This window comes from Anabrus simplex, chromosome 2, assembly GCF_040414725.1.
Source record: "Anabrus simplex isolate iqAnaSimp1 chromosome 2, ASM4041472v1, whole genome shotgun sequence".
NCBI classification, from domain to species: domain Eukaryota; kingdom Metazoa; phylum Arthropoda; class Insecta; order Orthoptera; family Tettigoniidae; genus Anabrus; species Anabrus simplex.
In genome coordinates, this window is record NC_090266.1 from 822,134,802 (window position 1) to 822,162,491 (window position 27,690).

The following is a 27,690-nucleotide window of genomic DNA, read 5'->3' on the forward strand; positions in this document are numbered from 1 at the left end:
ACCTTCGATCTGTCAATCAGCAAGGGGAAATAAGTGTGAAGTTGTTGTGCTCAAAATCCAGAGTGGCTCCATTCAAACGGGTTACACTACCTAGTCTTAAATTGCTTGCAGCTGCATTGTTGGCTCAATTACTTCAAAAATCCATTCCAATTTTAAGTCTTGAAATTAATGAAACTCATTTGAGGACAGATTCTACCATTGTTTTCTCATGGTTGGCTTCTCCTTCGTCGCGTTGGAAAACATTTGTAGCCAACAGGGTGCCAGAAATTCAGCTGTTAACTATTGTCAAAGATTGGCATCATGTTTCATCTCATCAGAACCCTGCAGATTTAATTTCTCGAGGAGTTGAACTTCAAGAGTTACAACAGTCCACACCGCGGTGGTCAGGTCCATCATGGTTGTCAGCGACACAGCTCAACCTACCGCAGCCCCTAGTCATAGATGAAATTTGTCACAACACATTGGAACAGTGAACAGTAGCAACTTTACTTGTCACTTAAGGCAATGACATCATCGAAAGATTTTCTTCACTGACAAAACTATAAAGAGTTCTGGTGTATTGCAGCAGATTCTTTCTCAACTCCAAACAGCCGAACAATAAACGAATGGGACCCTCGTTAGTTCAAGAACTTCGGTCATTATTAATCATTCGCATAGCTCAGGTGGAGTCATTCAGTGAAGAAATCAAAGACTTGCAGAAGGAAGGCATTATATCAAGGAAGAGCCAGCTGAAAAATCTCTGTCCATTTCTACATGATAATGTACTTAGAGTTGGTGGTAGATTGAATAACAGGTCGCTCCCATTCTCAACGAAACCATCAAAACATCACCTGACAACTCTAATTGTCAAACATGAACACTTACAACAGGCTCATTGTTGCTGGCAACCCTTCGTCAACGTTATTGGATTCTGAATGGCAGAAACGTAGCCAGACAGCAAGTGCACAAATGCGTAACATGTTAAAAATTGAAAGGCGTAACTAGTCATCAACTCATGGCTAACTATTAACCGAGCATGGAGTTCAACCAGCACGTCCATTCAGTGTTTGTGGCATTGATTATGGAGGTCCAATTCTACTTGGCCCAATTAACAAGAGGAGCAATGTCCGTATCAAGGCATACATCGCACTATTTGTTTACTTCACGACGAAGGCTGTACGTTTGGAAGTAGTCAGCAGTCTTACCACAGATGCCTTCTTACCCGGACTTCGCCGTTTCATAGCCTGAAGAGGAAAACCCGCAGATATCTACACCGACAATTCTACTACATTTATTGGATATGATAGAGAATTAAAAGATATTCACCAATTCATGGCATCACAGCAGTATCAAGAGGTAGTTGTAAGTAATCTGGCAAACGAGGGTATCAACTGGATTCCACCTCGTTCACCCCATTTTGGAGGATTATGGGAAACTGGCATCAAGTCAGTCAAATATCATTTGCATCGAGTTGTCGGAAACTCATCGTTAATATTTGAAGAGCTTAGAACTGTGCTCACATAACTTGAAGCCTGTTTAAATTCTCGTACACTTGCAGTCCTATGCTCAGACACTGATGACCCTCAACCCTTAACTCCAGGTCATTTTATTACCGGAAACAGTTTAAATTCCATTCCTGAATCCTATCTGACTCTTGTATCTAGCAATAAACTTTCAGCATGGAAACGGTTGCAGAAAATGTTGCAACACTTGTGGACCAGATGGCATAAGGAATACTTAACCCAACTACAAAACAGGCCAAAGTGGGCCTCCCAGCAACCCAGTATACAACTTGGAGTAGTGGTAATTATCAAGGAGGACAATTTACCCCCACTTCAGTGGAGACTAGGTGAGGTCGAGGAACTTCACCCAGGTTCCGATGGACTTGTGCGACCAGTCACCTTAGAAACTGCTTATGGAAATTTAAGAGACCAATAATGAAATTGTGTCCCCTTCCCATCGAGTAGTGTTTTTCTTTAAATGGCAATATGATTCCGTACAGTCTCAGTGAGGTGATTGGTGTATAAAGTTGCATGTGTATTTGTTTTGTACAGTCATTTAACAAGATGAACAATTCAAAAACTTTCATTGTGCAGGTGCACACCAGTGTACAGTGTACAGTTTTGTTTCACTTTATCTGTGTTAATTAGTTAGTGATTGAAGTTCATTTAAGTGCAACATTTTTTATGTATTTGTATTCTGATGACATTTTAGTGTTTTTATTTCATTGAAACTGTATTTTGTCTTGATTGAATGCAATCAACAGAGGGAAGAATGTTTCGTCCTCTTAGAAAATTTATACAGAGTGCACTCTTGTCCACGTCTCGTTTGAGTGACCAGAATGCATCTGGTTTCCGGCAACTACAGGACAGACTTGATCAAGCGACAACATGTCGTCTAGACACGATTCACGGCCACATGCCTCAGACTTAATCAGTCTATAGCCATACAGACATTTCCTTTTATTCTTTAAGGTGTAAATAGTTCTTGTGCATTTTCTTAATCATGAATAATTGAAATACAAGTTTTATTACGTGTAATATTGGTGAATGACTCGGCCTTATGATCTAATCACGTGCATAACCAAACTACAGTCCACTATCAGAGTAATCATCGCTGTTTAGTATTACGACATGTGTGGTACAGCATTCAGTACGTCATTCCAACACACGCTGCACGGAAGCTTATCGCAAAAAACTTGCTGAGACCATGACATCGGAGGGCGAGTTATGTGGGTCAGGTGGCTACTGCATCACCCACTCGCTCACACATGGCAATTTGACTGAGGTTCGCACTGTACTTTAAAGAATTTATGCGGTACTTAATTCGGACACCACAACGTTAACAGATAAGGAAATAACATTAACTTTGTTTTACTGTACGATGGATGTTACATTTTCTCTGTGTACAATGTGTTTATAAGTGCGGATGTGTTTCTGACACGACTTGTTTCTCAAGCCTCTAATAATAATAATAATAATAATAATAATAATAATAATAATAATAATAATAATAATAATAATAATAATAATAATTGCTACAGGTTTCAGAAGTGACAAAATACCATAGGAGTTCTTTAGCTTGTCGGATACCAGTGGCATAGAGTTTTCGAATTTAAACTCTCTCAAATGCAACCGACCTCAGCCTAGTAACTCCATAGGTTCGTAACAACATACAGTAACTTCAACCCACAGTTCGTAGTAATTTCACGTTGCCATCTTAACAGTACGCTAACACGGTATTGCTTAAAACTGGCGATTATTCAGCTATAACACTAGTAGGTGATAATACCAACCGCCGCACGGTACGTAGCCGTATACAACGGTAACGAACGGAAGACTTTACAACTACTTGGAGAAAATGGCAAAATTATGTAGGAAGATAGGAAGTCCTATAAAATACTAATATTTTTCCAAGGGTCTTCAGATTATCAGCTTTAAAATGAGGGGTCGCTCACTGAAATCTCTTCCTACAATTTCCAATATTGATTACTATTATTATTTTAAAATTCTTCCACATAGTGTATGTTATTGCTCTCCTCTGTAGCGTAACGGAAAGTAGTATTAACTGTTGTCCTCGGTGGTCTGAATTCGATTACTAGGGTGGACTGGTAAGGGCTAACAAAGTAAATGCTTATCACCCCCGCACCATGGACATGTATCTGAAAACATCTATACATTTTCATGTATGTGCGAGGACACAAGACTTATTTAATAACCTGCTGTGGCTTCTAACCTGATCTTTTTAAGTTGAAATTGCTCACAAAGACTTTATTTTAACCTAAGAAGCACGAAAGTAAGGAAAAATACAGTCTGATTTCCCTCAATGCATTCTGCTGCATATATTATCCTGGCTTAAAATTTACAACGCTACAGTTCTTTACAGATTGCGGTGAAGAATTTTAGTGAAACTAGTAAATCCAAACTACTAAATGCAGCAGCTACTATTACTAATAATAAAAATACTGTAGTTATAATAATTATAATAATTGAAGGGCTTGGCGGAAAAAGTTGGTAAGCCACATAAAGTCCATTTTACAGGAGGGTGAATTGAAGTTTAAAAACATATTATGTCGCATGCTGTCTGCTGAGGATTTTTATAATTAAATGTCCAGAGTGTTGTCTATACAGAATAGCATTCTTAAATGGTATAACGGCATTTATAGAGGGTAAAAAAAGATCACTCAGTCAACAAGGTACAAACTAGATTATGAACTGACTATGGTTAGTGACTGTTCCTAGTCTAGAGAGGTCTTTTAAACACCATTATCAAAGTCATTACTGAAGTGTTTAACATATCTTGGTATATTGCATGTTCAATCAGAACATAATAACACGCATTCTCAGCAAAAATGAAGATACATTACTTCCTCATATTCGCCGTACTCATCGTCAAGGAACTCAACACGTGTTAACGTCAGCTTCCAGAGAAAGGCAGACAGGATGATAAAAGTATGGTAAGAGGTCGTGAATGTAATCTAGTTTCAGGGAATTAATAGGAAGCGTTGTTGGATAGTTTCTTCTAAGGTTCACTGTAGCAGGTCTGCCTCTTTCTCCTACCATTACTTTAGGATAAACTCCATTCACTTGATGCTCATATCACTGCTGTTATCTTCTACTTCTCTCGGGATAGATTGTTTTGCGCTCGGCTGAATCGTAACTTCCTGATACTTTCGTCATATTGTCACTCGCTTGCTGTCCGACTCGATGGCTAAATGGTCCTGGGGTCTCGGGTTCGATTCCCGGCAGGGTCGGGAATTTTAACCATCATTGGTTAATTTCCCTGGCACGGGGGCTGGGTGTTTGTGTTGTCTTCATCATCATTTCATCCTCATCACGACGTGCAGGTCGCCAACGGGAATCAAATCAAAAGACCTGCACCTGGCGAGCCGAACCCATCCTGAGATCTCCCGGCATTCAAAGCCATACACCATTTCATTTGCTGGCTTGCTAAAGTATAACCAACATTTGTAGGAAAAAAGAGTTTAAGAAAAAATAAGGTTCTTAGTACAGTGCTGCTACCTGTAGGAAATCAGTTATAACACTTTCACAGTGGTTTACCACCATGTTGCTGCATTGCTTACTGATATTATCACAATTTTGTGGCGAGTGTGGCTTACCAACTTCTTGCCCCGAGCCCTTCAATTCATAAGATGGTGACTGATATGAAAATTAGTAGGAATGATTGCTAGTAAAAACGAGTGGAAACAGTGGCAGGAGGGTAATCGAAATGAGGAGATGAACTCGATGGATGAAGCTGTGCGTATAAATCGTCTTCGGTGGTGGGATTATGAGGCGAATAGAGGAGGATAGATTACGTAGGGGAATAATAGACTCGGATATCGAGGGTAAGAGAAGAAGAGAAACGACGATAGTTACACTCATTGTTTAATGATCTAAAGGTAGGCTAAGAGACGTAGGCTAACCGAAAAGAGGGGGTGTCGTCTGCTATGAGAACGAAGCTGCGTTTCATTGTATTAGAGAGAAGTGCACTTTGCTGAAACGAGTCGCAGGATGGTTACGGAGAGAAAAAAAATTAACTGCTACCCCCCCCCCCCTCCCGAGAATAAATCATAGTTACAGTCATATTTCGCTATCTACTCTAGGATTCTTTCTGTTGGCTATTAGTAGCACGAGTATATTAGACTCTTTGATCCAGTTAATGGAAGTAAATTCAATGGAGTTCATTTCAACACTTTAGTATCTTCGCAGTTTAACCCTTTCTGTCCTAACCAATAGAAATGTGCTTTTCCTTCCTTCATAAATTACCAAGATAATCTCCCTGGAAATGCATACTATACTTTTTAAATATCTTGAGAAATTATTGGCCTGTTATTTTCCTCTTTTCACAGTATAGGTTTATTTTACAAACAATTGTACACTTTTTAACACTGTTACAATAGTTAATGTTTCTAAAAAGTCACACACAAACTTTTAACATTCAAAAGTTACTTTTTAGTATCTTCGCAGTTTAACCTTTTCTGTGCTAACCAATCGAAATGTGCTTTTCCTTCCTTCATAAATTACCAAGATAATCTCCCTGGAAATGCATACTATACTTTTTAAATATCTTGAGAAATTATTTGATGTATGCATTATGTATATTTCTTCAGATTCAGTATTTCCTTCCCACATTGCTTACCAAGTGGACCCAATTGTTTGCCTAACATTTATTACTCGAAATATGCAATTTTCTAATTCCATGATCAACAAAACAACCTATACGGCCTAAAAGAGGTGTTTGAGCTCTCTGTTTGTAAAAGGCACATTTACAACATTAGTTGACTTGTAATAAGATTTTTTAGAAATTTTGCTTTACGTCGCACCGACTCAGAGAGGTTCTATGGCGACAATGGGATAGGAAAGGGTTAGGAGTGGGAAGGAAGCGGCTGTGGCCTTAATTAAGGTACAGCCCCAGCATTTGACTGGTTTGAAAATGGGAAAACACGGAAAGCCATCTTCCGGGCTGCCGACTGTGGGGTTCGAATCCACTATCTCCCGGATGCAAGTTCACAGCTGTCCGCCCCCAACCGCACGGCCAACTCGCCCGGTCTTGTAATAAGAAAAACCAATGATACGATTAGATCGTATTTGTCACTCTAGGTTTTAAACTTGTATTTCTGCAGTCCTGATGTTTGGTAAGTTCAGAACCTTCCTCTTCTACTACAATGTTAGTAACGTCAACAGTACGTTAAAAATATCACAGCTATTTTCTCATTATAGTTGCTTCACTAAATACATATGGCAATTCTTGAAACTCTTCCTTAAGACGTGCTTCTTAAAGAAGCTTACCTACAATCTGGAACGTATGTTATGAGATCTGTCACGTTTGGCTGTAAAACGTGGAATGTGCTGTTTCACTCCTCCGTTATACCAAAACAGTTCGTAGAGCTTTAAATCATGCATCAACATTTTTCTTGAACTATTCAACACTTAAGAAGGATTTAACGCATAAAAGCAGGATAAATCATACACTAGTCCTCAGAACTGATGTCATTCTCAAGTTCGCCCAATTCTTAGTACAGATGATTCGTTATTTATGCCGAGAATATTGTTGTTTTAGGCGCTAGTCTAACGTACTAGTACCAACTGCATTGTCCATTCTTTTTATTAAGTATCCTAGAGTTATATCAAATTCCATGTCGGTCAGGACTGTGATTAATTTGGTCATTGTTGCGTTACATTCGTTTTACGACCCTTCAATTGCACTGATTAAAAAACTACTTTCTGCGGATACCTTGGTATCCAAAACGCGTTCTTAGACAAGTGAAACATGTTGATTCAATATATGCAAACCCTTTGTATAACCCACCGGTAATGAGATATACGACATAACCATTTTCATATTTTTCGCATTGTACCAAGGAAAACAACTCACAGACAGCAGTTTCACTAGAGCATTCATTGTTACGTGGGGTACTGATGAACTTAGTGCAAATGAACATAACTTTAGCTAAGATATGCACCTCATGGCACATATTGGATTTGTTACATAGCATCCATCATAAGTAGCAAAACAGATTTGGAGAATTTATGCAACCCCTGGGCCACATAATGTCCACTTTCACTGACAATAAAAAAAGAAGGAAATAAGGTTGATCGGCTTTGTATGAAAAATAAAGAAAAGCAATGAAAAGAGTTTTCGATGCACGCTGTTCATGAAGAATAAAACTTTGTCAACATCTTCAAACCCTGACGTGAAAGAGCAAAACGGTTTCCGGTTTTGATATCAGCATGAAAAATTGCACTGGAAACAGTAAACATCATGTCAGATATCTACACCTTGTAAATCACTGTTAGGCCATCACAGATTTTGAAAGCCTCCAGGTTATGGAAAATTGTTCTGTAGGAGTTCTGTAATATGCTGGAAGCAAACATTTCGGAGATGTGACATTTAACCACCTTCAAATGCCACCAAATAGAGGGGGACTCACCAATAGACTAACGACTGCGATCGGCTAATTTGATTGAAATTAGATCGATGTTGAAAATTCGACTTGTAATGTATGGATAATTTTAAGTTGATTGGGTCTTTAACAGTGTCCCTCAGCTACATACACCTTGTGTTAGAGGGTTGTTAGCTTGAAGCCTAATGACAGGGGTAGGCACAGTGATTCATAAAAACAAGCCTCTGACTCAGTTCTATGAAGTAGGTAAGAAAGGTGCAGGTTATCTATAGCAACACAAATGAGCGGATCAGAAGTATTCCTTAGATGAATTCAATCACTATCAACTCTTGAAATGTTGTCTATATCAGTAATGAATAAGTCAATCATTAATTACTTCTTCCTCGTATTATTCTTGTTAATGGTCTTCTTCTCCTCCTCCTTCTTCTTCGAACAACCCTTTTGAGGGTACGATAAATCAACTTTGGTTACTTTTCTTTGCATTTAATTTTCTTCGTTTCCAAACTTCCTTCATTTACTGAGAACGTTCTTCGTTTTCCTCTTGAGTCCACAGTTGCCAGTTTTCAACTTTTAAATATAGTTCTCTGTTTGATCTTAGTCTAAATTCGGCATTGTTGTGTCTTATAGGTCCCGGTATTTTTCTCAAAAAAAATATAATTATTCTCGACATTCTTCCAATTACATGGGGTCGGCACTTTGTATGGATTTAGCCCATCGTTACGGCCGGATACCTTTCCTGACGCCAACGCTAATGAGAGGGATGCATTCAATATTGTGCGTTTCTGTGCTGGTTTGTTGTGCTATGTGTGGTATGTAGGCCCAAATTAAGATGTTTATTAAGACGAACGCAAACACCTATCCCCGAGCTAGAGGAATTAACCAAACAAAGTTATAATTCAGTTGTTATCCCAGCCAGTAACAGAACCTGGGGCCCTCTGACCCGAAGAATGAACATTCAGTCCAGAAACCGGACAGTAAATAATTAATTATTAAATTTGTGAAGAGGTAAGTGATATGTTGGCGAGTAAAAAAAGTTTCGATTCAGTCGTCCTGAATGTATAAAGAGCACTTTATTCATGTTCTTTTCTTCCATATGGTTTTATAATAATGTATATTCTGGATATTGTTTTCTTCTACTTATTTATGTTATCTGTAATTGGGGGGTACTAATGACCCAGCTGGTGACAAATGACCAAATGAAATGAATACTTCAAATATTTGGTATGTATATTTCCTCATGATGGTAGTATTGAAAGTGAGATTGAATCAAGGTGCAGCTAAGCTAATTCAATGGTCTCGCAGTTGCGATCAACAGTATTCTGTAAGAAAAGAGTCAGTTCCCGGACAAAACTATCTTTACACTGGTCTATTTTCAGACCAACTTTGCTTTACGGGAGTGAAAGCTGGGTGGAGTCAGGATATCTCACTCATAATTTAGAAGTAACAGATATGAAAGTAGCGGGAATGTTCACTGGTACCTAGGAACAATGGCAGGAGGGTACTCGCAATGAGAGGCAAAGGCTAGGTTAGGAATGAACTCGATGGATGAAGCTGTACGCATAAACCAGCTTCGGTGGCTGAGTCACGTGAGGTGATTGGAGGAGGATAGGTTACCTAGGAGTATAATGGAATCGGTCATGGAGGTAAGAGAAGAACAGGGAGACCATGTCAACGATGGTCAGAGCTGTTTTTAATGAGTTCAAGATGAGAGGTATGGAACTAAATGTGGCCACAGAGCTAATTACACATAGAGGAGTGTGAAGATGTTTGGTAAATTCACAGAGGCTTGCAGACTAAACTCTGAAAGGCATATCAGTCTATAATGAAGATGTATGTACGAAGCAGACAATAAACCCGGTATTTCGTATAGATATCCGTTCAAACTATCACGTGGGTATCAGTTTATTCAATTAAATAAGAAGATACGCCTGTTACTTCGATTTAAAAATAAGTTAAAGAGAATACACGGTATTTCACTGGATAATTACTCAACAGTCTTTGGATTGTTGACGATTGTTTGCTGCATTCCGACAAAATCAAAGCAATGTTTGGTAGTTGAGTAAACAAATACAAGAATCAGCTGATTACTGTATTCCAATAATTTGTAGTTCTAAGCCCCCAGCACACTTTGTACTTTGCACCTTCGTTTATTCATCGAGTAAAAGTTAATAATCAAATTCCTATATCCCAACATGAAAAATGTGATCATGTAATTGTTCATCAATTAAATCAACAACACCTGACGTGATAGTTGTGTAGAGTGTGAGGATCTCCAGTGGACAGCAGCACCACTGTTTGGCAATAGCCGGCTGTGTGGAGATTCCATGTGTAAAGTTGTGGGATTGACTTCCGCCGGCAGAATCAGTCCCCATTTTAAAGTGATTAAATGCGAAAGATCATTGTTATTAATTTTTCTGACTAGGTAAGAAACCCGTTTCAACTTAAAAGTAAGTCACTCCGAAAATACTTAAAAGCTGCTAAAAAAACACTCGTGGCAGATAAAACCCATGAAGGACCTTCGCCTAGAATATCACGTGGTCAGTGTAACGATACTCGTAGTCATATTATTTGGCTTCCTTAACCGGGCCCAAATTCTCTCATATTCACAGTGTTCCTCAGTCGAGCTCACGCAGAGAGAAACCTGTTCGAGCCCTCAGTCTAGGATTGAAATTCTTAGGCCGGCCGGGAATCGAAACGGGGTCTTCGAGCAAGGGGCGGACACACTGTCAAACACTAGGAGGCTGGCCTAACAATCAATCAATCAATCAATCAATCAATCAATCAATCAATCAATCAATCAATCAATCAATCAATCAATCAATCAATCAATCAATCAATCAATCAATCAATCAATCAATCAATCAATCAATCAATCAATCAATCAATCAATCAATCAATCAATCAATCAATCAATCAATCAATCAATCAATCAATCAATCAATCAATCAATCAATCAATCACTACTGATCTGCATTTAGGGCAGTCGTCCAGGTGGCAGATTACCTATCTGTTGTTTCCCTAGCCTTTTCTTAAGTGATTGCAAAGAAATTGGACTTCATCAAATGTATATCCGTCTTTGGTATTTCTCTTTCCTGTTCATAAAACTACGATCGTACCTCGAAGAAAATGTCGATCTACGAAATTTGTAATGCAAATTTTACAGCCGCATTATCAACCACAATGAAGAAATTACTTACAGTAGAACTTATATCCCTTTCATTAGCCTTATTGGCTGAGTAGTCATATAGAGGCCTTCAGTTCAAAGGGCTCCGGATTCGATTCTTGATCGAATGTGGGAATTTAGCCATGCTTGGTTAATTTCTATAGATCGGGAGATGGGTGTTTGCCATCGTCTTAAAACACGTACGTACAACATATCACACTGCCAACCACCACCGATACACGTTATAGTAAATATACCTCTCCGCAAAACGGTTGGCGTCAAAAGGAGAATCTGACCTAAAACTGCCCATAATCCGCATTAGTTTTGACCTCAGTTGCTTGAAAATGTAGACAGGAAAAAAAAGAAGGATATTGTAGCTCCCGAGATAAATTTTGGACTTGGCTTGGAGCTGAAGACCGGATTCGCATCCTGCTGCCACGCATTAGTTCGAGTGAACATTTCACTCAAATTCGTGGAATTTCGAACCAGGGTGCTCGAGTTAGGAGATGAGTGGCTTAGCCCCTCCCCCATGAAAATTTTACCGAAATTTGTTCCAGTTCATCATTGCATCTTTTTAGCAACATAATTTAATTAGTTTTATGTTCACTACCGTGGCCTAGAGGTCACCCAAGTAGTTCCTTGCCCGACTCTACCACAGTTCTAAGCCTAGTTTGAGGACTGGAGTGTGATAGTTCAGCTTCGGGTAATATAACTGAGTAGAGAATTAGTTAAAGTCTACTATTGGTCATTCTCGAGTTTTCCTTGTACTTAAACACCAGATATAAGCCATGGCCGCTTCGTTTGGAAACTTCAATTACTTTCGAATATACACTATAAACATACAGTACTGTAGTACAGACATACTACTACCACTACTACTACTACTACTACTACTACTACTACTACTACTACTACTACTACTACTAATTTTACCGGGCGGTACACCTCCACGCCGCTAATTCAAACTTTGCGCCAGTTGAAACTCCTCTGCTGGAGGAAGTCTGAACTTTATCTACTGTATTAATTTTCAAGTTTCTCAGAAGATGTCACTACTTGGAGATTTTGAAGTTTCTGAACTGGGTCGTTTTCGACGTATTTTTGTTTTTCCTGTAGTAAGAAGTGTGAACATTCTCTTCTAGAGGACACTACTGAAGAACTACAATGGTGCACCCTAGTGCGAAGTGAAAGAACTATGTTTTTGGAGAAATTTTGAATTCATAAGTTTGTTCTTTGTTAAATTTCTTTCAGTCATTGTTTATGTTGGCAATATTAACCCTTTCTTTCCCCTTGTTTTGAATTTAGCCAATCCCGAATTTCTTGAATTAATTTTCCTCCAATGATGTGTTTCTTCTTCATATTGTGTAGGGGTTTTCTTGGTTATCCAATAAAATGATTATGGGCGGGTGTTTTCATTCCTGAAACGCCTCGAACTTTCCACGAGAGTATATAAACTGCTGATTTTCGGGTCTCTGCGCCACTTCAGTAACATCTTTCTGTGTGTAAAGTACGTAGCAGGGGGCGGGAAGCGCCTCTTTCTTCGGGCAGCAGTTCATCCATAAGGTAATGGCCGTTTAATAACTTCTTTTCTTGCTAGCTCAGCAGTTTAACTCTCGGGGCGGGTCCGAAGCTTTTCCACTATGTAACTTTTCCCTAAAATGTAAAGACTCTTAGTATATATTCTCTTTTAAGCTACATATTGGGATAGAGAGTGCTTAACCCTCTCGAGCTCCCACTCATATTGTTTTGAGGTGAACTTATTTTTCACAACCTATTCTTCCTTAACGTAAGGTAAATTGTTTCCTTCTAAAGTCACCTCTTTAGTATGGGATTAGCCCTTGCATTAGCGCCCTAGAGCCAGATTAGGTTTTAAACAAAATGTATTAGGAGTGCAGATCGCCTCCTCTCAAATTGGTATTTTAGAGGCCATGTAATTAACCTTTTCTCACTTAATAGGCCTCAGTAGGTTGGGTATTTTACCCCTGTGTTTATGTCCTTAGAGGACAGCTTGAAGGTGGAATTTGGTGTGGCCTTTGACAGGCTTAAATTTTGAGAGCGAGTTGCTCTTTCTTGAAAATTTTGTTTTCTGCGCGCCTCAAGGAGGCTTTACTGTGTAATTTGGAGCAAGTGCTCCTGGGCATGAATGGGGTTTTCTGCCCCTCTGTTGAAACTTGTTTTGGGGTAAAACTGGGCTAATTGCTCAAGAATTGTGAGTTCGGGGCTCGAAGCCCAAATCCTGTAAATACTGTAATTGTACTTTTGTTGCCTTGCTACTCTGTACCTGCCATTCTTGTTATTTCTTAATTTTGAAAAGAAAATATAACCTTGTTAAATTTTAAATTAACTTTAATTTCGTAGTTTGAGACCCGTTCACCCCCGCACCTTCTTTCACCTCTGCTGTTCCACAGATACCTCGGAACAATAATAATAATAAAAATAATAATAATAATAATAATTGCGAATTCACTACATTAACTTTGCTGCAACTTGATTCAATTTCAGTTACTATATTACCATCTTGGGTGAATACTGTACTACCTGGGTCGGTCAAAACTGGCTAAAAACTGGCAGAGCTGAATCCGGGCCTCTTAGACTAATGAAAAAAATGTAAAAGGCACGTCCCCAAAACAGAGCGACAATAACGTAGAGCAGACGTTAATTAAAAAGAATTAAGTTTATTAACATAAAAGCATAGGGAAACGGTCTGAAGATTAACATTAAAACAAACTAATGAGGATACAGGAAGTAAAATACTCATATACATAACATGCAACGATACTCTGATCACAGTAAAATCACTTGACTTATCAATCTGTTTTCTTTGTACCTTGCACCGTCACAACAGAGATATTGCATTCTGCGATATAATTGTTTTTTACCAGGTAGTGACAACAGAATTAAAACGTGATCCAAAGTATTTCTTCCCAAAAAGGACCATTAACTATCTCTAAGTGAAAGTAACAGCTTTCACACAATAAAATATAACAGGTCCCCATATAACGTTAAGGTTTCAGAAAATATGGCTTCCGATAATCCCCATAGAGACTATACACCCATAAATCAAAGACGCCAGTGAACCAAAACTGGCAGAAAAGTAAAAAAATATGGAATTCAAGAAGGTAAGAAAGGGGTTGCCATAGTTACAGAAATAAATGAATATGAGTCAGAAAGCAAGTAAAATGAGAGCAAAATCCCGAAATAAACATATTAATCTGCTGAAGAAGCCGAAAACTATGGCGAGATAAAATAGGAGTAATGACAAAAACAAATATCAAGAAAATACTGAAAAGTGACACTGGTCCGATAACCACTCCATACTCACACACACTCATAGACCAAAAACACGAAGCAGAGTGTATAAAAGTATAATAGCAAGACACGTTACAACAAGAATCGTAACAGCATGACATGATTCCGTCAACGGCTCATGAGCTTGTCCTGAGAGCACAGATCAGAAATCTGGGTCGCCGCAAAGAGGCCTTGCTCACCCAGTCTAAACACATAACGTAAATAACTTACACGCCGCATAACACGTATTCATATCGTACATCTAAGCGAACATGAATCGTACAGTATCAGCGTTAAATCACAAAGCAGAACATAAGCTCGAGCCTAAACGTCGAAGATACAGAGAAATAAAATGTCTCCAACCAAAACAACAAACAAACCTATCACACACACGTATAATCGGATCGGTGCCACCTTTCGCTCTTTGCAGGAACGATTACACATAAGCAGACATGAAAAGAAAGAGGAAAGGCAGTGAAATAAGTCTGTAGCAAAAATAAAAGAATGACACACTAAACAAGGGACCTCTCCTTAAACAAACTAACATAACTCTGGCAAGCCAAGAATGACTGGAACAAACATCACCCACACAAAGTATAAGTAGAATAAATACCTCGAGATCGAAGTAGTCATATTTACGACTCTAAACCTTGAGAGCCATTTAAGATAATGTTTAAATCGTTTAAGCCACCTTGCAGATCAACGTCTCCATCTTGTCTCAAAACTTATTACATCAGACCAACTCGAATCAAAGGTAAGCAAGAAAGAAATGCTTTGGCAATCCTTCATTACATGAGGTGCCATCTGCCTAATCGGGACGAGCTACACGTCAAGTCTGGCATAGAGGATACTAAGCAGCCATAACAGACTGACCTATGATATCCCAAGGAATGCGACATTGTACCGGTTACGACCTGTACATGCCGTATTTCTTGACGAGTAATTGTACTTCATCATCACGCAAGACGTTCAGAGCGAACTTTGTTTGTTTACGTTCGGAGGAGCGAGCAGGCGAGCCAGCGACAGCTGTGTGTGTGACGTAGCTGCAGGGACAGTATAGACTACCCGCCTGACGCCACGTGTAGCCTGCATGGCCTGGTATGCTCTGGATATGAACGTCACGCCTTCGCGAACACTCGATTGAAAAATTTTAAAACTTCTGTAATAATAATAATAATAATAATAATCGGAGCGACTTGAGCGATACGTCGTTTTGAAGAGGATAACATAAACGTCTCAAATTGTGAATCTCAAGAAAATCCGTCGAGGCATTCACGAGATAATCAGCTTCAAAGGGATCACGCCATCTGATGACGTAGGAGCCCCAAACTGAATATAAGCTGAGCTCACTTGACCTGATCACACAGTCATAGCTGGGTGTCCAGCCTGACTCTCCACGCTGCAGTGTTCGTCGAAGTGCTGACAGAGGCTATCTTCGAATATTCAAAGTCTTCATGTGGGACTTAAACTCTGACAGTCGTGTTGAAATTATAAATTGTGCGCGTGTGAACTCTAATGTATAACAAAGTCTTTATAATGAACATAGAGTCTATCAGTTAAGTTGAACTTGTAATTTTTGCGTGTGATGAAGATCAAATTATTCACAGTGTTATATAATAGATTCGGATTAGATCCGTCAAGTTGAACTTATGAATTTTGCGTGTGTTGGAACTCTGATTATGACAAGTCATGTATTGGACTTAGGTGACAACAGTTGAGTTGAACTTATATTCTGTGCGCTTATAGAATGTTCTCGATATAACTTACTTTCGTTCTTGTAGAACTGAGTTTATTACCACGTTGCCTGTGTGAAACTTAGCCTCTGAACAAACATGTCATTAATTTCAGTGTGACACTACTACGTTATACTATTGACTGTGACATTTTGTTAAATTTCAGTCAGAATAATTTTATTTATAAACAAGGGTGTTTTTGAACTTTCACATGAATGTTAATGCAAGTGATTACCATAATCGTGTGCTACGACACCAAGGTTTCACTCCGAACTCAAACTGTGTTCTTTATGCAATTCAAACAAAATTGTGTATTATTTCTTCTGAGCAGTGTGTAAATTATTTGTGTGTGACTGACAGCATTATCTTTGATAAACTCTCGAACAGTCACCTGTTTTATTTAATGTCAAGTGCGTCTAACAACGAACTGTACTTTTCATTTCAACCTTATTTCTTCGTCAAAGTGTTTAGTATTATTTCATGACTGACAGCAGTGTCTTTGATAAACTCTAGAGCGGTCATACATTTTTTTCGATGTCAAGTGCTACTTTATTTAGTGGAAAATCACCACGAACTGTGCCAAGTGCGAGAACAATCTTCAGTTTCATTACTTCTATTCATGAAGTGTGCTTTATTTTTTCAATGTCGATGCTAAACGCATCTTCATCTTTAGTGAATTCATAAATTCTGTCTACAAGATTAAGAGTGAATTCGACTGCATATCACAACCACATTAAATGAAACAGTGCTGTTAAACCAAAGTGCCGGGGGACTGTGTACATTTGGACACTCGTTTAAGTTATGTAACGAGTGATTACCCCGCAACATCATCGGGGATCGTCGGAGATCGTCCAGAACGTTGAAAGTTTGAGACTGAAACCCATATCAAACCGACCTGGGTGTTGCGGCCTTATTTCAACGTAATATTGGCAACTTGCAGAACGTGTTCCAGCCCTGTTCAGCCTGGTGAACTGGGAGCATGGGTCATCAAAAGGCGATGTTGAAGACAGCGACTATCAACAGTAAGGTGATGTGCACTGTGAAATGCATTTTCTGAATAAAAATTCTTATTCAACCTATTTAAAAATGTTCTTGTAGATAGGACCCTACCTCCTGTACCAAGCCCTAGCTAGAAATAATCCAGTATTGCCCTGAGATATACTTCGTGCTAACTTTAGAGTTTATTCATAAAGTAGGGCTATTTTACTGGTACAATATCTGTAAAATACACAAGCAAGATACGGGAGTAATGAGGTGCGGCTCAATACACATCCTAAAAAGTGCCTACTTGAAATTATCAACTAGTTCAAATTTCGTATTCACTACCAGTACCTCGCATTCAGTCCCCTTAGGTTTCTTCTCTACAGACGTCACTTTAACCTTAGAAATGCTAATTTGCATATCATATTCGCTGCACCGTTTTTCAAGCTCAATGATATTAATTAAATTGTTCAAGTCGTCCGCTGAGCCTAATTTGCTGACCGCATTTCTCCCAATAGAATCCCTAAATTGGTCTGTACGGGAGTGAGAGCTGCGTGGACTCAGTATATCTTATTTGGAAATAACAGGCATGAAAGTTGCAAAAATGACAGCTGGTACAAGCATGTGGGGAAAAATGACGGGAAGGGACTCGGAATGCCGGGATGAGTGGCTCAGACGTTTAAGGCGTTGGCCTTCTGACCCCAACTTGGCACGTTCGATTCTGGCTCAGTCCGGTGGTACTGGAACGTGCTCAAATACATCTGCCTCACGTCGATAGATGTACTGGCAAGTAAAAGAACTGCGGAAATGAATTCCGGCATTTCGATGTCTCCGGAAACCGTAAAAGTAGCTAGATGGACGTAAAGATAATAGCATTATCATTAAAACTCGGAATGAGGAGACAAGGGATAAAATAATTATTTAATGATACAAGGTGTGGAGCTGAATGAGGATTATGAACTCTTGAACTTACCGTTCCATCGTCGGTCGTCTGCCTCGGCTACTTTGGTAGAACAATATTGATTCTTAGATCTAGGGTTGTATAGGACCCTTTTCAGTCACTTCATTGACCGATCGACAGGGTTCAGAGGAGAGCATAACTACTTCGAATTAGGAGCATGACTTGGCTATGTACAGACGGAGTCCTAATCCTATTGTTGAGCCAACGCTACAGTGTCTACACACCTCTAACGATAATTATTTACACGCGACATCCTGAACCTATCGTTGGGCCAACGCTATGGTATCTACATATCACTGATACTGCCGGGCGAAATCGAGACTTTAACACAATGTCCGGATATTTAAATCTAATTCTCGTTAAACTTCTAACACATAAAGTAAAATTCCCTGGCGAAATGAACTCGAATCGGGAAATATTAACTATGTCCTGTTCCTACGATAAAGCGTGAAATCGAAATTTAATAACAGGTTAGAAAAGTTCAGTCTAGGCCCTATCACTCATTAAAATTTAAACACATGCGGTAAATTCGCTAAATAAAAGTAAACTCACATCTCGTATGATATTACATGATATTACTGAAAACAATAATCACGACCACCACGATATTCGCGGCATAGCTTAGAGTGTGAGGCTCCAAATAACCTGCAATGTCGACACTCCAAACATGTATCACTGTAAACTCTCCAGTGAAGTAAAATCTCATCAGCATACGCAGGATAATCTCTCAATCTAAGGAATTCAGTCTCTCACCCGCAACGTTTCTAATTCGCGATGTTTTACGCTTCGTAAATATACGGAATAAAATTCACCTTCCAATAAGCAAATGCTATCTCGACCGTGTGTGAGAATGTATTTTGTTCGTGAGGTCGCATTATAACACAATCCACTTTGCTGGTATCAAATAGAATCGTCAACTTGACTTAACTGATGTTATCTACAGTCTTACGTAAAATAATAATCATGGGGAACATTACTTGTGCATAAAACATGCGTTACAACGCACTCGCTTGGATTTGACAACCCTTACATGTTTCAATCGCTCTGGATCGCCACAGGATGTCGCTTCTCCCATACAGCCTGTCTCGGAAATATCACACACCTACATATACACCAAACTACACGGCCTTTTCCTCTACGGTGTCCTGCTTAAAACTTTCCATTCATAAAATATAGGGCTTACTCTGCCTCTACCTTTCTTCCCAATTATTCTCATAATGTTACATTCATCATCATGCTCCATTTTTTCTTACTCGATCAGATTTTTTTTTTGCTAGGGGCTTTACGTCGCGCCGACACAGATAGGTCTTATGGCGACGATGCGATAGGAAAGGCCTAGGAGTTGGAAGGAAGCGGCCGTGGCCTTAATTAAGGTACAGCCCCAGCATTTGCCTGGTGTGAAAATGGGAAACCACGGAAAACCATTTTCAGGGCTGCCGATAGTGGGATTCGAACCTACTATCTCCCGGATGCAAGCTCACAGCCGCGCGCCTCTACGCGCACGGCCAACTCGCCCGGTGGATCAGATTTTAAGCACAAGCTATCTCATAACCAAACAACTTCATAACGAACTCAAAGTGGCTTCTCCAAATTTTCTCAGTCCACAGGAGCAAAATGGCATGCCATGACTCTATATCACAAAGACACGGTGTCACAAATTTAAATTTCCAAACGCCAAAAATTATCCTGCTTCACTCGATTTCGATATAAACTGTAAATCTCGCTTACCTAACTGCTGAATGTATTATTATTATTATTATTATTATTATTATTATTATTATTATTTCAATTTACTCCTAACGCTATTATTATTATTATTATAATCACTGTTATTACTTGAATTTATTACGCTTATAATTGTTACCTTTACTTCATAATAACAAAAATAATAATAATAATAATAATAATAATAATAATAATAATAATAATAATAATAATATACTTTTTATTATGGCGACGATGGGATAGGAAAGGCCTAGGAGTGGGAAGGAATCGGCCGTGGCCTTAATTAAGGTACAGACCCAGCATTTGTCTGGTGTGAAAATGGGAAACCACGGAAAACCATCTTCAGGGCTGCCGACAGTGGGGCTCAAACCCATTATCTCCCGGATGCAAGCTCACAGCTGCGCGCCCCTAACTGCACAGCCAATTCGCCCGCTAATAATAATAATAATAATAATAATAATAATAATAATAATAATAATAATAACTTGACCGGCATGAACGGATTTTACTTATCTTCATTGTAAAATTTAACTACACGTTTTTAGAAATTGAATACAGTTTAACGCCTCGCGGCATAAATAACAGACAATCGCACCTACAGTGTTTCCTGGAATACCGCCATGACACATTATCGTCATTGCAACACACTTAATTCTACACACGCCACATATATAACCCGGTGTCACGATTTACTTATTTAAAGGGACAAGCAATTACATTTATAAATACAAAGACATAATACTTATAGTAGATAGACCTGTAATTGTGTTGAATGATGTGGCGACACTTTGGACTGCATTTAGCAAGCCAGCAACCTCTGACTTAGCCTCTCTTCATGATAGGTGGCATTCTTCACTTAAAAACTATCTTATCATTTACACTGACTGCACTTGGCTTGATGTAATATAAATTAATTTTTTTGAGGCTGAACTAACATTATAGCAAATTTTATTATACACATAGCACAAAATGGACCACGCCGTTCCGCCTTCACCAGTAAACTAATGCGATCGTGGAAAGCTTCTACACTTATCTACCAGGTGTTCACCAAAAGTGAATGACCGTGCGATAGTGATGCTGTCTCTCACAAGAAACCAATTGTTTTCCCTGACAAATTGTCAAAATAACCGTATTGATGATAATTTCAGAGAGATATCTGGGACTTCGCTGTATTCCTCTCAGAAGTTCATAAATGCTCTGTAACTAGCCAATACAATCTTCTCTCTTACCAGGATGAATTGTAGTAAATAAAAAAAATGTTTTATCAAAGTTGCTTCTATTCATTATTGATACATTACAAATTTCTCATCTCTCAAGCCAACTGGCTTGTGAGATTTCCAAGTCTAGCTTCCAAGACTTTAGCTTCTGTAGTTTGACGAGTTGATGTCGATTATCAGAGATTCGCCACCTCGGACTGAAAATCGCACACCGTTCACTCTCGTGTTTGGAATGGGTATTGTTCCGCACGCAAGGGACGCGACACCACACATTAACTATCATTGTGCAATAGTTCCGTTTGATAACCGCTGGACCGATTTCTTTGAGACTCACCCCAGAGACCCCGCCTATTTTTCCAATCACAAGGGTGTGGTTCGCTGATTCTCCGGTTTCTTTCACGGGCATAATTAATTAATTCCGTCTACGATGATTTCCGCGTATTTTGACTGTATGCCCTTGACACGTATAACTTCACTCTGCCGACAGGCATGCTAGTTTCTCTCTGGGCACAATTACAAATATTTTCCCCCTGTGACGTTAGCTTCATCAAATGTTTCCCACCGGGCGAGTTAGCCGTGCGTTTAGGGGCGTGCAGCTGTGAGCTTGCATCCGGGAGATAGTGGGATCGAACCCCAATGTCGGCAGCCCTGAATATGGTTTTCCGTGGTTTCCCATTTTCACACCAAGCAAATGCTGTTGCTGTATCTTAATTAAGGCCACGGTCGCTTCCTTCTCACTCCTAGCCTTTCCCTATCCCATCGTCGCCATAAGACCTCTCTGTGTCGGTGCGAAATAAAACAAATTCTAAAAAAAAATGTTTCCCAAATTTCTTAATTAATTATTTCCTCGCTAATGACAGTGCCGAAATCTCTCACAATAGGGGTTATTAGCCAGAATTTTATTATTAATTTCCCGAGGTCTTCCGAAATATTCCGATTTCGCTCGATGTTTGGATCTTCGTGAAGATGGATGCGCGTTTTTTTATCCCTCTCGCAGTTGGCTCTAATTAGGCGTTCATTCAGCAATGTAGAATTATGGGCTATAGCTACAAAGACAGCTGCTACAAATAGATGGGAACATTGACAGCTAGGTACTCGGAATGCCGGGCTGAGTGGCTCAGATGGTTAAGGCGCACACCTTCTGAACACAAGTTGGCTTGTTCGATACTGGCTCCGTTCAGTGGTATTTGAAGGTGCTCAAATACGTCTGCCTCACGTCGATAGATTTACTGGCACGTTAAAGAATTGCGGGACTAAATTCTGGCGCCTCGGCGTCTCCGAAAACCGTAAAAGTAGTCAGTGGGACGTAAATATAATTACATTATCATTAGTAGTCGAAAGGAGATAAGGGATAAATATAATTATGTAATGACTATCAAGATACCCGTGCTTCGCTACGGTTTTAAACTGAAAGTTATTATTCAAAGTTTTACTTTTTGGTGAGTCCACTGTCATCTGAGCCTGTAAAATACGCCATCAGCTCGTACGTCAACGGTTTTGGGGGGATAATTATTTATTTTCTGATCTAACACTCAATCGAACCACACACGGAATAATTTGAATGATTTAAATCCTATATTATTTAACTTCTAGGGTGTAAAAGCGTCAAACCTGCGAAATTTTGATTTTGTACGCCGAAGAGTAATTGAGGAATGAATGCTGTTTTAGGGGGTGAATATTTTAAGGTATTTATTAACATCTAGGGTATAGAAGATCACCCTTCATGTAAACTTTAAGTTCGTGCCTTAACCGTTTAGGGAAGAATGGATATTTTGTTTCTGACAGTCAACCACTATCTAAACCCCTTAGGAGAGAAATATTTTGAAGTATACCATATTTTACACCTAGAATATAAAAGAAGACCCTTGTAGTAAAATTGCAACTTTGTACGTCAAACGGTTTTGGAGGGATGAATAATTTCGTTTACGGAGCAAACCTCATTTATCACTTTAGGGGTGGAACGTTAAAAAATATTTCCTATTTCACACCTAGGACATAAAGTATATACCGCTATTTGGAATTATGTCTTTGTACGTTATACCGTTTCGGAGGAAGGAATGAATATATTTGTTTTCGGATCTTAACCCCCATTTAACTCTCTGAACGGTTGAATTTGTTTCAAACCTTCTGTTATTTAATAGCTATAATAACATTTGAAATTTTTACTTCATAATTCAAACGGTTTCATAAAAATGCATATTTTGTCATTATTCCTTACCCCCAGTCAAAACCTCCTTTAGGGGTGTATTATTTTAAGTCCACTTCTTACTTTTATGTTCATAAAAAGAATTCGACTCCTTTTACACTCCCGTTAAGTATATTTCACTCCCCTCCTAAGCACAAAACACCTTTATTTTAAAAGGAGATTCCTAATACCAATTTTCTCGTCTGTAACATACTTTTTTCCGAGATATAACTATCCTCAAACAAAGAATTCAAATCATCTTAAAATTCATTCATACCCCCTCCGCTTATTGGATTTTCCGGGAACAAAAGAATACGAGTTTATATTTCAAGGAGATTCCAAATACAAATTTTCATGTCTATAACATCTGCAGTATTTGATATATAAGTATCCTCATAAAAATAATTCAACACTTTCTTCACTTCTTTTCACCCGCCTCACCCCCTTACGTGGATTTTTCAAAAAACAAAAAAATACATTTTTTATTTTTAAAGAAGATCCCAAATACAAATTTTCATGTCTGTAACATATTCATGCCGGCCTCGTGGTGTAGAGGTAGCGTGCCTGCCTCTTACCCGGAGGCCCCGGGTTTGATTCCCGGCCAGATCAGGGATTTTTACCTGGATCTGAGGGCTGGTCCGAGGTCCACTCAGCCTACGTGATTAAAATTGAGGAGCTATCTGACGGTGAGATAGCGGCCCCGGTATAGAAAGCCAAGAATAACGGACGAGAGGATTTGTCGTGCTGACCACACGACACCTCGTAATCTGTAGGCCTTCGGGCTGAGCAGCGGTCGCTTGGAAGGCCAAGGCCCTTCAAGGGTAGTGCCATGGGGATTGGTTTGGTTTGGTTTGGTTTGTAACATATTCATTTTTTGAGATTAAGTGTTTTCATTAAACGTATTCAACCCCTTTTTGAGTCCTTTTTACAACTCCCTTAAGTGAATTTTCCGAAAACAAATATTTACGTGTTTCTTTGTTTTTAAAGGAGATTTCAAATACCAATTTTAACATCTGTATTATGTTCAGGTTTGGAGATACCAGTATCTTAATAAAAATTATTCAATCCCTTTTTCAGTTATTTTTACCTCTCTTAATTTTTATCCGAAAACAAATAGGATTTGTTACTTTATTTTGAAGAGAGATTAAAAATACCAATTTTCACGTCTGCAATATGTTACGTTTTTGACATATACTGTAGATATGCTCATTTTAAAAATTCACCCCCTTTAACACTTCCACTTAAGTGGATTCTCAGAAAACAAATTATGCGTGTTCCTTTACTTTTTCAGGAGATTCCAAATACCGTTTTTCACGTCTGCAACATGTTAGGTTTTTGAGATATATTGCAGATATACTCATTTTAAAAATTAACCCCCTAATGAACCCCCTTGGTAACTCCTGTTTGTCCCATCTTAAGTAGATTTTCCAGAAAAAAGAAAGTGTTCCTTTATTTTTAAAGGAATTTCCAAATACCAGTTTTCATGACTGTAACTTCCTCAGGTTTTGATATTTATGTATCCTCATAAAATGTATTACACCTGTTTTCGCCTTTTTAACACCCATTAAGAGGATTTCCCCCCCCCAAAATAAGTGTTTCCTTATTTTTAAAGGAGATTCCGAATATCAATGTTCACGTCTTTAAACTGAATTTTTTGAGATATAGATACACCCATTTAAAAAATTCACCCCTGTTTTCACCCCCTTAGCGACAATATCAAAAATTCCTCCCTTAGTTAGCACCTACATTGTAATATAAATAATGTACCCTCAAAATTTCATTTCTTTATGTCCAGTAGTTTTGGCTCGGCGATGATGGGTCAGTTAGTCAGTCCATGTTGAAAAAGAAATCCTACAACATGATTTCCATTCATTTCCGGATCAGGGAGGGAATGAATGAATCATATATATGCTATTAGTACGATGGGGTCGCCACTCCCAAAGTGATTTATTAATGACTAATAAATGCTACAAAATGAGAATGGAGAGTGTTGCTGGAATGAAAGATGACAGGGAAAACTGGAGTACCCGGAGAAAAACCTGCCCCACCTCCGCTTTGCCCAGCACAAATCTCACTTGGAGTGACCGGGATTTGAACCACGGTATCCAGCGGTGAGAGGCCGACGCGCTGCCGTCTGAGCCACGGAGGCTCGCTCAGGACAGGTTATTTTGTACACATGTATAAGTTATAGATACAAGGTGTGGAACTGAATGAGGATACATTACTAGTTACAAATAGAGGACCATAGTGGAACTTAGTCATTTAACAGAGGCTTGCAAACTGATCACTGAAACATATATCAGTCTATAATGAAGATGTCCAATAATAATAATAATAATAATAATAATAATAATAATAATAATAATAATAATAATAATAATAATAATAATAATAATAATAATAATAATTCACACCAGGCAAATGCTGGGGCTGTACCTTAATTAAGGCCACGGCCGCTTCCTTCCAACTCCTAGGCCTTTCCTATCCCATCGTCGCCGTAAGACCTATCTGTGTCGGTGCGACGTAAAGCCGCTAGCAAAAAAATAATAATAATAAAGTGCGCAGATTTTTGATCCATAGACATTTCATAAAATATTTTACACACCTAAATATTTTTAAATTCCTTAACATTGTGTCGAATGCATTTTTACCAAAGACATATTATGTTGAGCGACTTTTCATTGAAAATTACCCTATATTAGGTTTATATGATTAACTGTCGGTCTCATTTTCATTTAATTTTCAAACTCAAGCTTCTCACATATTTAAGTGTATCGTTATTGTTTTTGTGATGTTAATAGTTGTGAACGATTGATTATAGTTGTGTTTAGTTCCGCACGAATTATTTTCTCTAAAGGATATTTTAAGTATATATTGAACCCATAATTCTACGATGAAAAAATAATAATAAATAATAATTCCAAATATTTATTGCAGCTACAAACAACTTTTTGAGAGTAGCCATATTTTTATTTCAAGAGCTTCTCTGTCTCGTGGGGACGAACTCTCCGTGACGAGCGAGTCACGAGCTCGTGAAATGCCGGGACACTTTGGTGGACCTCGAGTATTGGATAATTTTTCAAATTCAAGAAATCCTTCATAAGGAGAGATTTTGACGACATGGTAAATCGAGGAATAAAGGATCTAAATTAGTCATAAACCCTATGCGAAGATAGAACCCCAGGGTAAATATAAATACAGTTAAGCCTGGAGGAAAGTTTGCGTCCGGCTCACGAATTAGCGGCACGTGGCAAGGCCAATGGACGAAGAAAAACCCGCGAAACGCCAGGGCAGAAATAATTAATTTTGCCCGTTGCAATTGTGGGAAAAATATGAAATTAACACCATGGTGAATCGTAAGTCTGCCCGAAGTTATGGAACAAATTTCTAGAAAATTGGTCCAGCGGATGTGGAATTAGCAGATTGTGCAACCAAGCCTCGTGGAGAGGGTGGCGTCCCTCCCAGAGGGTATAAAAGAAACTTCCCTCCGCATATTTTACACACTCTGTCTGATTGTCTGAACAACGAAGCCCACGTCACTCGTCTGCAAGAAAATGTGGGGTTTTGTTCTCAAAGTAACTTGTTACATATTCATGTCAGTGGTTCAAGTAGAATATTAAAATAAAAGGTGATAGAAATTTTCCTGAACTGCCGCAGATGAAAACTTTCAAGGTTTAGGTAGTTCGTTAAAATACGTAGCTGAGTTTCTCCCTGTATTACAATCAGGTGCATTTAATATTTGTTAAAAGTGAAGTCTGGAGGCTGGCAGCGAGGTCTGATTGTTTTATCTGTTTGGATCACCTGGCCAGTAGGGTAAACGACAGCAGGGTCCTAAGAAAACAGTTGCAGTCGCCATTTGAGAGGCGTGCTCGTTGCGTGTTAAACGACAAGAAAGTGCGGTATTTGCGGTGTTAATCGACACCAAGTGTAAAAGCTATAGCTTAAGTTGTGTATATATATGTATATAAGAAGATGATGTCAAATGTAGCCATGGAAGGCTAAGTACGAGGTTATCTGGCTAAACGCAGCCAGAATCCAGAATGATGACTACAAGTGCAGGTCTGTAAATATATTTGTATCAATGTTGTAGTTAGGATTTGTTTGTCCCAATAAATGTTCAGTGAGTGTGTCGGATTTATATTTAATAATGATCAGGCGAAGTATTCCATTTCGGGTCTGCGTGTGAAAATTTTCAGGGCTGAAAAATTCACGCCGAGAAACTATAAAATGCGAAGTTTAAATAATGTGTTAATAATCTTTGAGATATTGTTCAAATTGAGTAAAATTAGGAAGATGACAACGAAAATGTAGTCGTGGTGAATGCCTTAATTTCGAATATCGTATAAATTCAGAATTTGTTGTCGAAATAATAATAATAATAATAATAATAATAATAATAATAATAATAATAATAATGTTTACCGCGGGATAAGATTTTTCTATGTTAAAAGTGTATTTAACACTTATGTTCAATAAGGTTTGCGTGTGTCTCGAAATCCAGTGAAGTCTGGTAAAGTTCTATTTATTCATGGGAAGTTAAATTTTGTGACATCGT